A 12500-nucleotide genomic window follows, 5' to 3' on the forward strand; every position below is an offset into this window, starting at 1 on the left:
CGAAACAGGTTTGGGCCTGGTTAGTACTTTTGGAAATTTTCAGTAATTATGTAATAAATTTGCAAAAAAAAAAATTAAATAAATAAAGAGTCAATGCCCAATCTCAGAATCTAAGCAGGTTTGGGCCCAGTTAGTACTTGGATGGGAGACTGCTTGGAAATACCGATTATAGTGGCTGATCTTTAAATAGCCCTCTCTTTGCAGCCTCCTTCGCTTACGGCCATACCAGCCTGGCTATGCCCGATCTCGTCTGATCTCGGAAGCTAAGCAGGTTTGGGCCTGGTTAGTACTTGGATGGGAGACCGCCTGGGAATACCAGGTGCTGTAAGCTTTTAGGTTTCCTTCTCTACTTATATAATGCACTGGCGGTTATAGTGGCTGATCTTTAAATAGCCCTCTCTTTGCAGCCCAGTACTTTTGGAATTTTTCAGTAATTATCTAAGAGTTTTGCATAAATAAAAAAAAAAAAAAAAAAAAAGAGTCAATGCCCAGTCTTAGAAAACCGAAACAGGTTTGGGCCTGTTTAGTAGTTTTGGAACTTTTCACTAATTGTCTAATAATCTAGCAAAAAAAAAAAAAAAAAAAAAAAGAGTCAATGCCCAGTATTAGAAAACCGAAACAGGTTTGGGCCTGTTTAGTAGTTTTGGAACTTTTCATTAATTGTCTAATAATCTAGAAAAAAAAAAAAAAAAAAAAAAAAGAGTCAATGCCCAGTCTTAGAAAACCGAAACAGGTTTGGGCCTGGTTAGTACTTTTGGAAATTTTCAGTAATTATGTAATAAATTTGCAAAAAAAAAAATTAAATAAATAAAGAGTCAATGCCCAATCTCAGAATCTAAGCAGGTTTGGGCCCAGTTAGTACTTGGATGGGAGACTGCTTGGAAATACCGATTATAGTGGCTGATCTTTAAATAGCCCTCTCCTTGCAGCCTCCTTTGCTTACGGCCATACCAGCCTGGCTATGCCCGATCTTGTCTGATCTCGGAAGCTAAGCAGGTTTGGGCCTGGTTAGTACTTGGATGGGAGACCGCCTGGGAATACCAGGTGCTGTAAGCTTTTAGGTTTCCTTCTCTACTTATATAATGCACTGGCGGTTATAGTGGCTGATCTTTAAATAGCCCTCTCTTTGCAGCCCAGTACTTTTGGAATTTTTCAGTAATTATCTAAGAGTTTTGCATAAATAAAAAAAAAAAAAAAAAAAAGAGTCAATGCCCAGTCTTAGAAAACCGAAACAGGTTTGGGCCTGTTTAGTAGTTTTGGAACTTTTCACTAATTGTCTAATAATCTAGCAAAAAAAAAAAAAAAAAAAAAAAGAGTCAATGCCCAGTATTAGAAAACCGAAACAGGTTTGGGCCTGTTTAGTAGTTTTGGAACTTTTCATTAATTGTCTAATAATCCAGCAAAAAAAAAAAAAAAAAGAAAAAAAAGAGTCAATGCCCAGTCTTAGAAAACCGAAACAGGTTTGGGCCTGGTTAGTACTTTTGGAAATTTTCAGTAATTATGTAATAAATTTGCAAAAAAAAAAATTAAATAAATAAAGAGTCAATGCCCAATCTCAGAATCTAAGCAGGTTTGGGCCCAGTTAGTACTTGGATGGGAGACTGCTTGGAAATACCGATTATAGTGGCTGATCTTTAAATAGCCCTCTCTTTGCAGCCTCCTTCGCTTACGGCCATACCAGCCTGGCTATGCCCGATCTCGTCTGATCTCGGAAGCTAAGCAGGTATGGGCCTGGTTAGTACTTGGATGGGAGACCGCCTGGGAATACCAGGTGCTGTAAGCTTTTAGGTTTCCTTCTCTACTTATATAATGCACTGGCGGTTATAGTGGCTGATCTTTAAATAGCCCTCTCTTTGCAGCCCAGTACTTTTGGAATTTTTCAGTAATTATCTAAGAGTTTTGCATAAATAAAAAAAAAAAAAAAAAAAAGAGTCAATGCCCAGTCTTAGAAAACCGAAACAGGTTTGGGCCTGTTTAGTAGTTTTGGAACTTTTCACTAATTGTCTAATAATCTAGCAAAAAAAAAAAAAAAAAAAAAAAGAGTCAATGCCCAGTCTTAGAAAACCGAAACAGGTTTGGGCCTGGTTAGTACTTTTGGAAATTTTCAGTAATTATGTAATAAATTTGCAAAAAAAAAAATTAAATAAATAAAGAGTCAATGCCCAATCTCAGAATCTAAGCAGGTTTGGGCCCAGTTAGTACTTGGATGGGAGACTGCTTGGAAATACCGATTATAGTGGCTGATCTTTAAATAGCCCTCTCTTTGCAGCCTCCTTCGCTTACGGCCATACCAGCCTGGCTATGCCCGATCTCGTCTGATCTCGGAAGCTAAGCAGGTTTGGGCCTGGTTAGTACTTGGATGGGAGACCGCCTGGGAATACCAGGTGCTGTAAGCTTTTAGGTTTCCTTCTCTACTTATATAATGCACTGGCGGTTATAGTGGCTGATCTTTAAATAGCCCTCTCTTTGCAGCCCAGTACTTTTGGAATTTTTCAGTAATTATCTAAGAGTTTTGCATAAATAAAAAAAAAAAAAAAAAAAAAGAGTCAATGCCCAGTCTTAGAAAACCGAAACAGGTTTGGGCCTGTTTAGTAGTTTTGGAACTTTTCACTAATTGTCTAATAATCTAGCAAAAAAAAAAAAAAAAAAAAAAGAGTCAATGCCCAGTCTTAGAAAACCGAAACAGGTTTGGGCCTGTTTAGTAGTTTTGGAACTTTTCATTAATTGTCTAATAATCTAGCAAAAAAAAAAAAAAAAAAAAGAGTCAATGCCCAGTCTTAGAAAACCGAAACAGGTTTGGGCCTGGTTAGTACTTTTGGAAATTTTCAGTAATTATGTAATAAATTTGCAAAAAAAAAAATTAAATAAATAAAGAGTCAATGCCCAATCTCAGAATCTAAGCAGGTTTGGGCCCAGTTAGTACTTGGATGGGAGACTGCTTGGAAATACCGATTATAGTGGCTGATCTTTAAATAGCCCTCTCTTTGCAGCCTCCTTCGCTTACGGCCATACCAGCCTGGCTATGCCCGATCTCGTCTGATCTCGGAAGCTAAGCAGGTTTGGGCCTGGTTAGTACTTGGATGGGAGACCGCCTGGGAATACCAGGTGCTGTAAGCTTTTAGGTTTCCTTCTCTACTTATATAATGCACTGGCGGTTATAGTGGCTGATCTTTAAATAGCCCTCTCTTTGCAGCCCAGTACTTTTGGAATTTTTCAGTAATTATCTAAGAGTTTTGCATAAATAAAAAAAAAAAAAAAAAAAAGAGTCAATGCCCAGTCTTAGAAAACCGAAACAGGTTTGGGCCTGTTTAGTAGTTTTGGAACTTTTCACTAATTGTCTAATAATCTAGCAAAAAAAAAAAAAAAAAAAAAAAGAGTCAATGCCCAGTATTAGAAAACCGAAACAGGTTTGGGCCTGTTTAGTAGTTTTGGAACTTTTCATTAATTGTCTAATAATCTAGAAAAAAAAAAAAAAAAAAAAGAGTCAATGCCCAGTCTTAGAAAACCGAAACAGGTTTGGGCCTGGTTAGTACTTTTGGAAATTTTCAGTAATTATGTAATAAATTTGCAAAAAAAAAAATTAAATAAATAAAGAGTCAATGCCCAATCTCAGAATCTAAGCAGGTTTGGGCCCAGTTAGTACTTGGATGGGAGACTGCTTGGAAATACCGATTATAGTGGCTGATCTTTAAATAGCCCTCTCCTTGCAGCCTCCTTTGCTTACGGCCATACCAGCCTGGCTATGCCCGATCTTGTCTGATCTCGGAAGCTAAGCAGGTTTGGGCCTGGTTAGTACTTGGATGGGAGACCGCCTGGGAATACCAGGTGCTGTAAGCTTTTAGGTTTCCTTCTCTACTTATATAATGCACTGGCGGTTATAGTGGCTGATCTTTAAATAGCCCTCTCTTTGCAGCCCAGTACTTTTGGAATTTTTCAGTAATTATCTAAGAGTTTTGCATAAATAAAAAAAAAAAAAAAAAAAAAAGAGTCAATGCCCAGTCTTAGAAAACCGAAACAGGTTTGGGCCTGTTTAGTAGTTTTGGAACTTTTCACTAATTGTCTAATAATCTAGCAAAAAAAAAAAAAAAAAAAAAAGAGTCAATGCCCAGTCTTAGAAAACCGAAACAGGTTTGGGCCTGTTTAGTAGTTTTGGAACTTTTCATTAATTGTCTAATAATCTAGCAAAAAAAAAAAAAAAAAAAAAGAGTCAATGCCCAGTCTTAGAAAACCGAAACAGGTTTGGGCCTGGTTAGTACTTTTGGAAATTTTCAGTAATTATGTAATAAATTTGCAAAAAAAATAAATAAATAAATAAAGAGTCAATGCCCAATCTCAGAATCTAAGCAGGTTTGGGCCCAGTTAGTACTTGGATGGGAGACTGCTTGGAAATACCGATTATAGTGGCTGATCTTTAAATAGCCCTCTCTTTGCAGCCTCCTTCGCTTACGGCCATACCAGCCTGGCTATGCCAGATCTCGTCTGATCTCGGAAGCTAAGCAGGTTTGGGCCTGGTTAGTACTTGGATGGGAGACCGCCTGGGAATACCAGGTGCTGTAAGCTTTTAGGTTTCCTTCTCTACTTATATAATGCACTGGCGGTTATAGTGGCTGATCTTTAAATAGCCCTCTCTTTGCAGCCCAGTACTTTTGGAATTTTTCAGTAATTATCTAAGAGTTTTGCATAAATAAAAAAAAAAAAAAAAAAAAAGAGTCAATGCCCAGTCTTAGAAAACCGAAACAGGTTTGGGCCTGTTTAGTAGTTTTGGAACTTTTCACTAATTGTCTAATAATCTAGCAAAAAAAAAAAAAAAAAAAAAAAGAGTCAATGCCCAGTATTAGAAAACCGAAACAGGTTTGGGCCTGTTTAGTAGTTTTGGAACTTTTCATTAATTGTCTAATAATCTAGAAAAAAAAAAAAAAAAAAAAGAGTCAATGCCCAGTCTTAGAAAACCGAAACAGGTTTGGGCCTGGTTAGTACTTTTGGAAATTTTCAGTAATTATGTAATAAATTTGCAAAAAAAAAAATTAAATAAATAAAGAGTCAATGCCCAATCTCAGAATCTAAGCAGGTTTGGGCCCAGTTAGTACTTGGATGGGAGACTGCTTGGAAATACCGATTATAGTGGCTGATCTTTAAATAGCCCTCTCCTTGCAGCCTCCTTTGCTTACGGCCATACCAGCCTGGCTATGCCCGATCTTGTCTGATCTCGGAAGCTAAGCAGGTTTGGGCCTGGTTAGTACTTGGATGGGAGACCGCCTGGGAATACCAGGTGCTGTAAGCTTTTAGGTTTCCTTCTCTACTTATATAATGCACTGGCGGTTATAGTGGCTGATCTTTAAATAGCCCTCTCTTTGCAGCCCAGTACTTTTGGAATTTTTCAGTAATTATCTAAGAGTTTTGCATAAATAAAAAAAAAAAAAAAAAAAAGAGTCAATGCCCAGTCTTAGAAAACCGAAACAGGTTTGGGCCTGTTTAGTAGTTTTGGAACTTTTCACTAATTGTCTAATAATCTAGCAAAAAAAAAAAAAAAAAAAAAAAGAGTCAATGCCCAGTATTAGAAAACCGAAACAGGTTTGGGCCTGTTTAGTAGTTTTGGAACTTTTCATTAATTGTCTAATAATCTAGAAAAAAAAAAAAAAAAAAAAGAGTCAATGCCCAGTCTTAGAAAACCGAAACAGGTTTGGGCCTGGTTAGTACTTTTGGAAATTTTCAGTAATTATGTAATAAATTTGCAAAAAAAAAAATTAAATAAATAAAGAGTCAATGCCCAATCTCAGAATCTAAGCAGGTTTGGGCCCAGTTAGTACTTGGATGGGAGACTGCTTGGAAATACCGATTATAGTGGCTGATCTTTAAATAGCCCTCTCTTTGCAGCCTCCTTCGCTTACGGCCATACCAGCCTGGCTATGCCCGATCTCGTCTGATCTCGGAAGCTAAGCAGGTTTGGGCCTGGTTAGTACTTGGATGGGAGACCGCCTGGGAATACCAGGTGCTGTAAGCTTTTAGGTTTCCTTCTCTACTTATATAATGCACTGGCGGTTATAGTGGCTGATCTTTAAATAGCCCTCTCTTTGCAGCCCAGTACTTTTGGAATTTTTCAGTAATTATCTAAGAGTTTTGCATAAATAAAAAAAAAAAAAAAAAAAAAGAGTCAATGCCCAGTCTTAGAAAACCGAAACAGGTTTGGGCCTGTTTAGTAGTTTTGGAACTTTTCACTAATTGTCTAATAATCTAGCAAAAAAAAAAAAAAAAAAAAAAAGAGTCAATGCCCAGTATTAGAAAACCGAAACAGGTTTGGGCCTGTTTAGTAGTTTTGGAACTTTTCATTAATTGTTTAATAATCTAGAAAAAAAAAAAAAAAAAAAAGAGTCAATGCCCAGTCTTAGAAAACCGAAACAGGTTTGGGCCTGGTTAGTACTTTTGGAAATTTTCAGTAATTATGTAATAAATTTGCAAAAAAAAAAATTAAATAAATAAAGAGTCAATGCCCAATCTCAGAATCTAAGCAGGTTTGGGCCCAGTTAGTACTTGGATGGGAGACTGCTTGGAAATACCGATTATAGTGGCTGATCTTTAAATAGCCCTCTCCTTGCAGCCTCCTTTGCTTACGGCCATACCAGCCTGGCTATGCCCGATCTTGTCTGATCTCGGAAGCTAAGCAGGTTTGGGCCTGGTTAGTACTTGGATGGGAGACCGCCTGGGAATACCAGGTGCTGTAAGCTTTTAGGTTTCCTTCTCTACTTATATAATGCACTGGCGGTTATAGTGGCTGATCTTTAAATAGCCCTCTCTTTGCAGCCCAGTACTTTTGGAATTTTTCAGTAATTATCTAAGAGTTTTGCATAAATAAAAAAAAAAAAAAAAAAAAGAGTCAATGCCCAGTCTTAGAAAACCGAAACAGGTTTGGGCCTGTTTAGTAGTTTTGGAACTTTTCACTAATTGTCTAATAATCTAGCAAAAAAAAAAAAAAAAAAAAAAAAGTCAATGCCCAGTATTAGAAAACCGAAACAGGTTTGGGCCTGTTTAGTAGTTTTGGAACTTTTCATTAATTGTCTAATAATCCAGCAAAAAAAAAAAAAAAAAAAAAAAAAAAAAAAAAAAAAAAAAAAGAGTCAATGCCCAGTCTTAGAAAACCGAAACAGGTTTGGGCCTGGTTAGTACTTTTGGAAATTTTCAGTAATTATGTAATAAATTTGCAAAAAAAAAAAATAAATAAATAAAGAGTCAATGCCCAATCTCAGAATCTAAGCAGGTTTGGGCCCAGTTAGTACTTGGATGGGAGACTGCTTGGAAATACCGATTATAGTGGCTGATCTTTAAATAGCCCTCTCTTTGCAGCCTCCTTCGCTTACGGCCATACCAGCCTGGCTATGCCCGATCTCGTCTGATCTCGGAAGCTAAGCAGGTTTGGGCCTGGTTAGTACTTGGATGGGAGACCGCCTGGGAATACCAGGTGCTGTAAGCTTTTAGGTTTCCTTCTCTACTTATATAATGCACTGGCGGTTATAGTGGCTGATCTTTAAATAGCCCTCTCTTTGCAGCCCAGTACTTTTGGAATTTTTCAGTAATTATCTAAGAGTTTTGCATAAATAAAAAAAAAAAAAAAAAAAAAGAGTCAATGCCCAGTCTTAGAAAACCGAAACAGGTTTGGGCCTGTTTAGTAGTTTTGGAACTTTTCATTAATTGTCTAATAATCTAGAAAAAAAAAAAAAAAAAAAAAAAAGAGTCAATGCCCAGTCTTAGAAAACCGAAACAGGTTTGGGCCTGGTTAGTACTTTTGGAAATTTTCAGTAATTATGTAATAAATTTGCAAAAAAAAAAATTAAATAAATAAAGAGTCAATGCCCAATCTCAGAATCTAAGCAGGTTTGGGCCCAGTTAGTACTTGGATGGGAGACTGCTTGGAAATACCGATTATAGTGGCTGATCTTTAAATAGCCCTCTCCTTGCAGCCTCCTTTGCTTACGGCCATACCAGCCTGGCTATGCCCGATCTTGTCTGATCTCGGAAGCTAAGCAGGTTTGGGCCTGGTTAGTACTTGGATGGGAGACCGCCTGGGAATACCAGGTGCTGTAAGCTTTTAGGTTTCCTTCTCTACTTATATAATGCACTGGCGGTTATAGTGGCTGATCTTTAAATAGCCCTCTCTTTGCAGCCCAGTACTTTTGGAATTTTTCAGTAATTATCTAAGAGTTTTGCATAAATAAAAAAAAAAAAAAAAAAAAGAGTCAATGCCCAGTCTTAGAAAACCGAAACAGGTTTGGGCCTGTTTAGTAGTTTTGGAACTTTTCACTAATTGTCTAATAATCTAGCAAAAAAAAAAAAAAAAAAAAAAAAAGAGTCAATGCCCAGTATTAGAAAACCGAAACAGGTTTGGGCCTGTTTAGTAGTTTTGGAACTTTTCATTAATTGTCTAATAATCCAGCAAAAAAAAAAAAAAAAAAAAAAAAAAAAAAAGAGTCAATGCCCAGTCTTAGAAAACCGAAACAGGTTTGGGCCTGGTTAGTACTTTTGGAAATTTTCAGTAATTATGTAATAAATTTGCAAAAAAAAAAATTAAATAAATAAAGAGTCAATGCCCAATCTCAGAATCTAAGCAGGTTTGGGCCCAGTTAGTACTTGGATGGGAGACTGCTTGGAAATACCGATTATAGTGGCTGATCTTTAAATAGCCCTCTCTTTGCAGCCTCCTTCGCTTACGGCCATACCAGCCTGGCTATGCCCGATCTCGTCTGATCTCGGAAGCTAAGCAGGTTTGGGCCTGGTTAGTACTTGGATGGGAGACCGCCTGGGAATACCAGGTGCTGTAAGCTTTTAGGTTTCCTTCTCTACTTATATAATGCACTGGCGGTTATAGTGGCTGATCTTTAAATAGCCCTCTCTTTGCAGCCCAGTACTTTTGGAATTTTTCAGTAATTATCTAAGAGTTTTGCATAAATAAAAAAAAAAAAAAAAAAAAAGAGTCAATGCCCAGTCTTAGAAAACCGAAACAGGTTTGGGCCTGTTTAGTAGTTTTGGAACTTTTCACTAATTGTCTAATAATCTAGCAAAAAAAAAAAAAAAAAAAAAAAGAGTCAATGCCCAGTATTAGAAAACCGAAACAGGTTTGGGCCTGTTTAGTAGTTTTGGAACTTTTCATTAATTGTCTAATAATCTAGAAAAAAAAAAAAAAAAAAAAGAGTCAATGCCCAGTCTTAGAAAACCGAAACAGGTTTGGGCCTGGTTAGTACTTTTGGAAATTTTCAGTAATTATGTAATAAATTTGCAAAAAAAAAAATTAAATAAATAAAGAGTCAATGCCCAATCTCAGAATCTAAGCAGGTTTGGGCCCAGTTAGTACTTGGATGGGAGACTGCTTGGAAATACCGATTATAGTGGCTGATCTTTAAATAGCCCTCTCCTTGCAGCCTCCTTTGCTTACGGCCATACCAGCCTGGCTATGCCCGATCTTGTCTGATCTCGGAAGCTAAGCAGGTTTGGGCCTGGTTAGTACTTGGATGGGAGACCGCCTGGGAATACCAGGTGCTGTAAGCTTTTAGGTTTCCTTCTCTACTTATATAATGCACTGGCGGTTATAGTGGCTGATCTTTAAATAGCCCTCTCTTTGCAGCCCAGTACTTTTGGAATTTTTCAGTAATTATCTAAGAGTTTTGCATAAATAAAAAAAAAAAAAAAAAAAAGAGTCAATGCCCAGTCTTAGAAAACCGAAACAGGTTTGGGCCTGTTTAGTAGTTTTGGAACTTTTCACTAATTGTCTAATAATCTAGCAAAAAAAAAAAAAAAAAAAAAAAAGTCAATGCCCAGTATTAGAAAACCGAAACAGGTTTGGGCCTGTTTAGTAGTTTTGGAACTTTTCATTAATTGTCTAATAATCCAGCAAAAAAAAAAAAAAAAAAAAAAAAAAAAAAAAAAAAAAAAAAAAAGAGTCAATGCCCAGTCTTAGAAAACCGAAACAGGTTTGGGCCTGGTTAGTACTTTTGGAAATTTTCAGTAATTATGTAATAAATTTGCAAAAAAAAAAATTGAATAAATAAAGAGTCAATGCCCAATCTCAGAATCTAAGCAGGTTTGGGCCCAGTTAGTACTTGGATGGGAGACTGCTTGGAAATACCGATTATAGTGGCTGATCTTTAAATAGCCCTCTCTTTGCAGCCTCCTTCGCTTACGGCCATACCAGCCTGGCTATGCCTGATCTCGTCTGATCTCGGAAGCTAAGCAGGTTTGGGCCTGGTTAGTACTTGGATGGGAGACCGCCTGGGAATACCAGGTGCTGTAAGCTTTTAGGTTTCCTTCTCTACTTATATAATGCACTGGCGGTTATAGTGGCTGATCTTTAAATAGCCCTCTCTTTGCAGCCCAGTACTTTTGGAATTTTTCAGTAATTATCTAAGAGTTTTGCATAAATAAAAAAAAAAAAAAAAAAAAAAGAGTCAATGCCCAGTCTTAGAAAACCGAAACAGGTTTGGGCCTGTTTAGTAGTTTTGGAACTTTTCACTAATTGTCTAATAATCTAGCAAAAAAAAAAAAAAAAAAAAAAGAGTCAATGCCCAGTCTTAGAAAACCGAAACAGGTTTGGGCCTGTTTAGTAGTTTTGGAACTTTTCATTAATTGTCTAATAATCTAGCAAAAAAAAAAAAAAAAAAAAAAGAGTCAATGCCCAGTCTTAGAAAACCGAAACAGGTTTGGGCCTGGTTAGTACTTTTGGAAATTTTCAGTAATTATGTAATAAATTTGCAAAAAAAAAAATTAAATAAATAAAGAGTCAATGCCCAATCTCAGAATCTAAGCAGGTTTGGGCCCAGTTAGTACTTGGATGGGAGACTGCTTGGAAATACCGATTATAGTGGCTGATCTTTAAATAGCCCTCTCTTTGCAGCCTCCTTCGCTTACGGCCATACCAGCCTGGCTATGCCCGATCTCGTCTGATCTCGGAAGCTAAGCAGGTTTGGGCCTGGTTAGTACTTGGATGGGAGACCGCCTGGGAATACCAGGTGCTGTAAGCTTTTAGGTTTCCTTCTCTACTTATATAATGCACTGGCGGTTATAGTGGCTGATCTTTAAATAGCCCTCTCTTTGCAGCCCAGTACTTTTGGAATTTTTCAGTAATTATCTAAGAGTTTTGCATAAATAAAAAAAAAAAAAAAAAAAAAGAGTCAATGCCCAGTCTTAGAAAACCGAAACAGGTTTGGGCCTGTTTAGTAGTTTTGGAACTTTTCACTAATTGTCTAATAATCTAGCAAAAAAAAAAAAAAAAAAAAAAGAGTCAATGCCCAGTCTTAGAAAACCGAAACAGGTTTGGGCCTGTTTAGTAGTTTTGGAACTTTTCATTAATTGTCTAATAATCTAGCAAAAAAAAAAAAAAAAAAAAGAGTCAATGCCCAGTCTTAGAAAACCGAAACAGGTTTGGGCCTGGTTAGTACTTTTGGAAATTTTCAGTAATTATGTAATAAATTTGCAAAAAAAAAATTTAAATAAATAAAGAGTCAATGCCCAATCTCAGAATCTAAGCAGGTTTGGGCCCAGTTAGTACTTGGATGGGAGACTGCTTGGAAATACCGATTATAGTGGCTGATCTTTAAATAGCCCTCTCTTTGCAGCCTCCTTCGCTTACGGCCATACCAGCCTGGCTATGCCCGATCTCGTCTGATCTCGGAAGCTAAGCAGGTTTGGGCCTGGTTAGTACTTGGATGGGAGACCGCCTGGGAATACCAGGTGCTGTAAGCTTTTAGGTTTCCTTCTCTACTTATATAATGCACTGGCGGTTATAGTGGCTGATCTTTAAATAGCCCTCTCTTTGCAGCCCAGTACTTTTGGAATTTTTCAGTAATTATCTAAGAGTTTTGCATAAATAAAAAAAAAAAAAAAAAAAAAGAGTCAATGCCCAGTCTTAGAAAACCGAAACAGGTTTGGGCCTGTTTAGTAGTTTTGGAACTTTTCACTAATTGTCTAATAATCTAGCAAAAAAAAAAAAAAAAAAAAAAGAGTCAATGCCCAGTCTTAGAAAACCGAAACAGGTTTGGGCCTGTTTAGTAGTTTTGGAACTTTTCATTAATTGTCTAATAATCTAGAAAAAAAAAAAAAAAAAAAAAAAAGAGTCAATGCCCAGTCTTAGAAAACCGAAACAGGTTTGGGCCTGGTTAGTACTTTTGGAAATTTTCAGTAATTATGTAATAAATTTGCACAAAAAAAAATTAAATAAATAAAGAGTCAATGCCCAATCTCAGAATCTAAGCAGGTTTGGGCCCAGTTAGTACTTGGATGGGAGACTGCTTGGAAATACCGATTATAGTGGCTGATCTTTAAATAGCCCTCTCTTTGCAGCCTCCTTCGCTTACGGCCATACCAGCCTGGCTATGCCTGATCTCGGAAGCTAAGCAGGTTTGGGCCTGGTTAGTACTTGGATGGGAGACCGCCTGGGAATACCAGGTGCTGTAAGCTTTTAGGTTTCCTTCTCTACTTATATAATGCACTGGCGGTTATAGTGGCTGATCTTTAAATAG

General features: G+C 37.0%; 17 non-coding genes and 1 pseudogene across 17 annotated transcripts; all 18 read left to right on the forward strand.

Annotated features, from left to right (window-relative positions):
- Positions 1-212: 212 nt before the first annotated feature.
- Positions 213-331, forward strand: LOC132135063 (5S ribosomal RNA). The gene has a single exon (XR_009430027.1). It is a non-coding gene; the product is annotated as a 5S ribosomal RNA (ribosomal RNA).
- A 606-nt stretch (positions 332-937) lies between these two features.
- LOC132135810 (5S ribosomal RNA) lies at positions 938-1056 on the forward strand. Its single transcript, XR_009430732.1, has one exon. It is a non-coding gene; the product is annotated as a 5S ribosomal RNA (ribosomal RNA).
- A 608-nt stretch (positions 1057-1664) lies between these two features.
- Positions 1665-1783, forward strand: LOC132135295 (5S ribosomal RNA). The gene has a single exon (XR_009430245.1). It is a non-coding gene; the product is annotated as a 5S ribosomal RNA (ribosomal RNA).
- A 494-nt stretch (positions 1784-2277) lies between these two features.
- On the forward strand, positions 2278-2396 carry LOC132135065 (5S ribosomal RNA). Its single transcript, XR_009430029.1, has one exon. It is a non-coding gene; the product is annotated as a 5S ribosomal RNA (ribosomal RNA).
- Positions 2397-2998: 602 nt separating this feature from the next.
- On the forward strand, positions 2999-3117 carry LOC132135066 (5S ribosomal RNA). Its single transcript, XR_009430030.1, has one exon. It is a non-coding gene; the product is annotated as a 5S ribosomal RNA (ribosomal RNA).
- Positions 3118-3718: 601 nt separating this feature from the next.
- On the forward strand, positions 3719-3837 carry LOC132135811 (5S ribosomal RNA). Its single transcript, XR_009430733.1, has one exon. It is a non-coding gene; the product is annotated as a 5S ribosomal RNA (ribosomal RNA).
- A 604-nt stretch (positions 3838-4441) lies between these two features.
- On the forward strand, positions 4442-4560 carry LOC132135854 (5S ribosomal RNA). The gene has a single exon (XR_009430773.1). It is a non-coding gene; the product is annotated as a 5S ribosomal RNA (ribosomal RNA).
- A 602-nt stretch (positions 4561-5162) lies between these two features.
- LOC132135812 (5S ribosomal RNA) lies at positions 5163-5281 on the forward strand. The gene has a single exon (XR_009430734.1). It is a non-coding gene; the product is annotated as a 5S ribosomal RNA (ribosomal RNA).
- Positions 5282-5882: 601 nt separating this feature from the next.
- Positions 5883-6001, forward strand: LOC132135068 (5S ribosomal RNA). Its single transcript, XR_009430031.1, has one exon. It is a non-coding gene; the product is annotated as a 5S ribosomal RNA (ribosomal RNA).
- A 602-nt stretch (positions 6002-6603) lies between these two features.
- On the forward strand, positions 6604-6722 carry LOC132135813 (5S ribosomal RNA). The gene has a single exon (XR_009430735.1). It is a non-coding gene; the product is annotated as a 5S ribosomal RNA (ribosomal RNA).
- Positions 6723-7346: 624 nt separating this feature from the next.
- LOC132135069 (5S ribosomal RNA) lies at positions 7347-7465 on the forward strand. Its single transcript, XR_009430032.1, has one exon. It is a non-coding gene; the product is annotated as a 5S ribosomal RNA (ribosomal RNA).
- Positions 7466-7960: 495 nt separating this feature from the next.
- Positions 7961-8079, forward strand: LOC132135814 (5S ribosomal RNA). Its single transcript, XR_009430736.1, has one exon. It is a non-coding gene; the product is annotated as a 5S ribosomal RNA (ribosomal RNA).
- A 615-nt stretch (positions 8080-8694) lies between these two features.
- Positions 8695-8813, forward strand: LOC132135070 (5S ribosomal RNA). The gene has a single exon (XR_009430033.1). It is a non-coding gene; the product is annotated as a 5S ribosomal RNA (ribosomal RNA).
- Positions 8814-9415: 602 nt separating this feature from the next.
- On the forward strand, positions 9416-9534 carry LOC132135815 (5S ribosomal RNA). Its single transcript, XR_009430737.1, has one exon. It is a non-coding gene; the product is annotated as a 5S ribosomal RNA (ribosomal RNA).
- A 626-nt stretch (positions 9535-10160) lies between these two features.
- On the forward strand, positions 10161-10279 carry LOC132135371 (5S ribosomal RNA). Its single transcript, XR_009430319.1, has one exon. It is a non-coding gene; the product is annotated as a 5S ribosomal RNA (ribosomal RNA).
- Positions 10280-10884: 605 nt separating this feature from the next.
- Positions 10885-11003, forward strand: LOC132135071 (5S ribosomal RNA). The gene has a single exon (XR_009430034.1). It is a non-coding gene; the product is annotated as a 5S ribosomal RNA (ribosomal RNA).
- Positions 11004-11605: 602 nt separating this feature from the next.
- LOC132135072 (5S ribosomal RNA) lies at positions 11606-11724 on the forward strand. Its single transcript, XR_009430035.1, has one exon. It is a non-coding gene; the product is annotated as a 5S ribosomal RNA (ribosomal RNA).
- A 605-nt stretch (positions 11725-12329) lies between these two features.
- On the forward strand, positions 12330-12438 carry LOC132136295 (5S ribosomal RNA; annotated as a pseudogene).
- Positions 12439-12500: the final 62 nt, after the last annotated feature.

Source organism: Carassius carassius, unplaced genomic scaffold (assembly GCF_963082965.1).
Source record: "Carassius carassius unplaced genomic scaffold, fCarCar2.1 SCAFFOLD_60, whole genome shotgun sequence".
In the NCBI taxonomy this organism is placed as follows: Eukaryota; Metazoa; Chordata; class Actinopteri; order Cypriniformes; family Cyprinidae; genus Carassius; species Carassius carassius.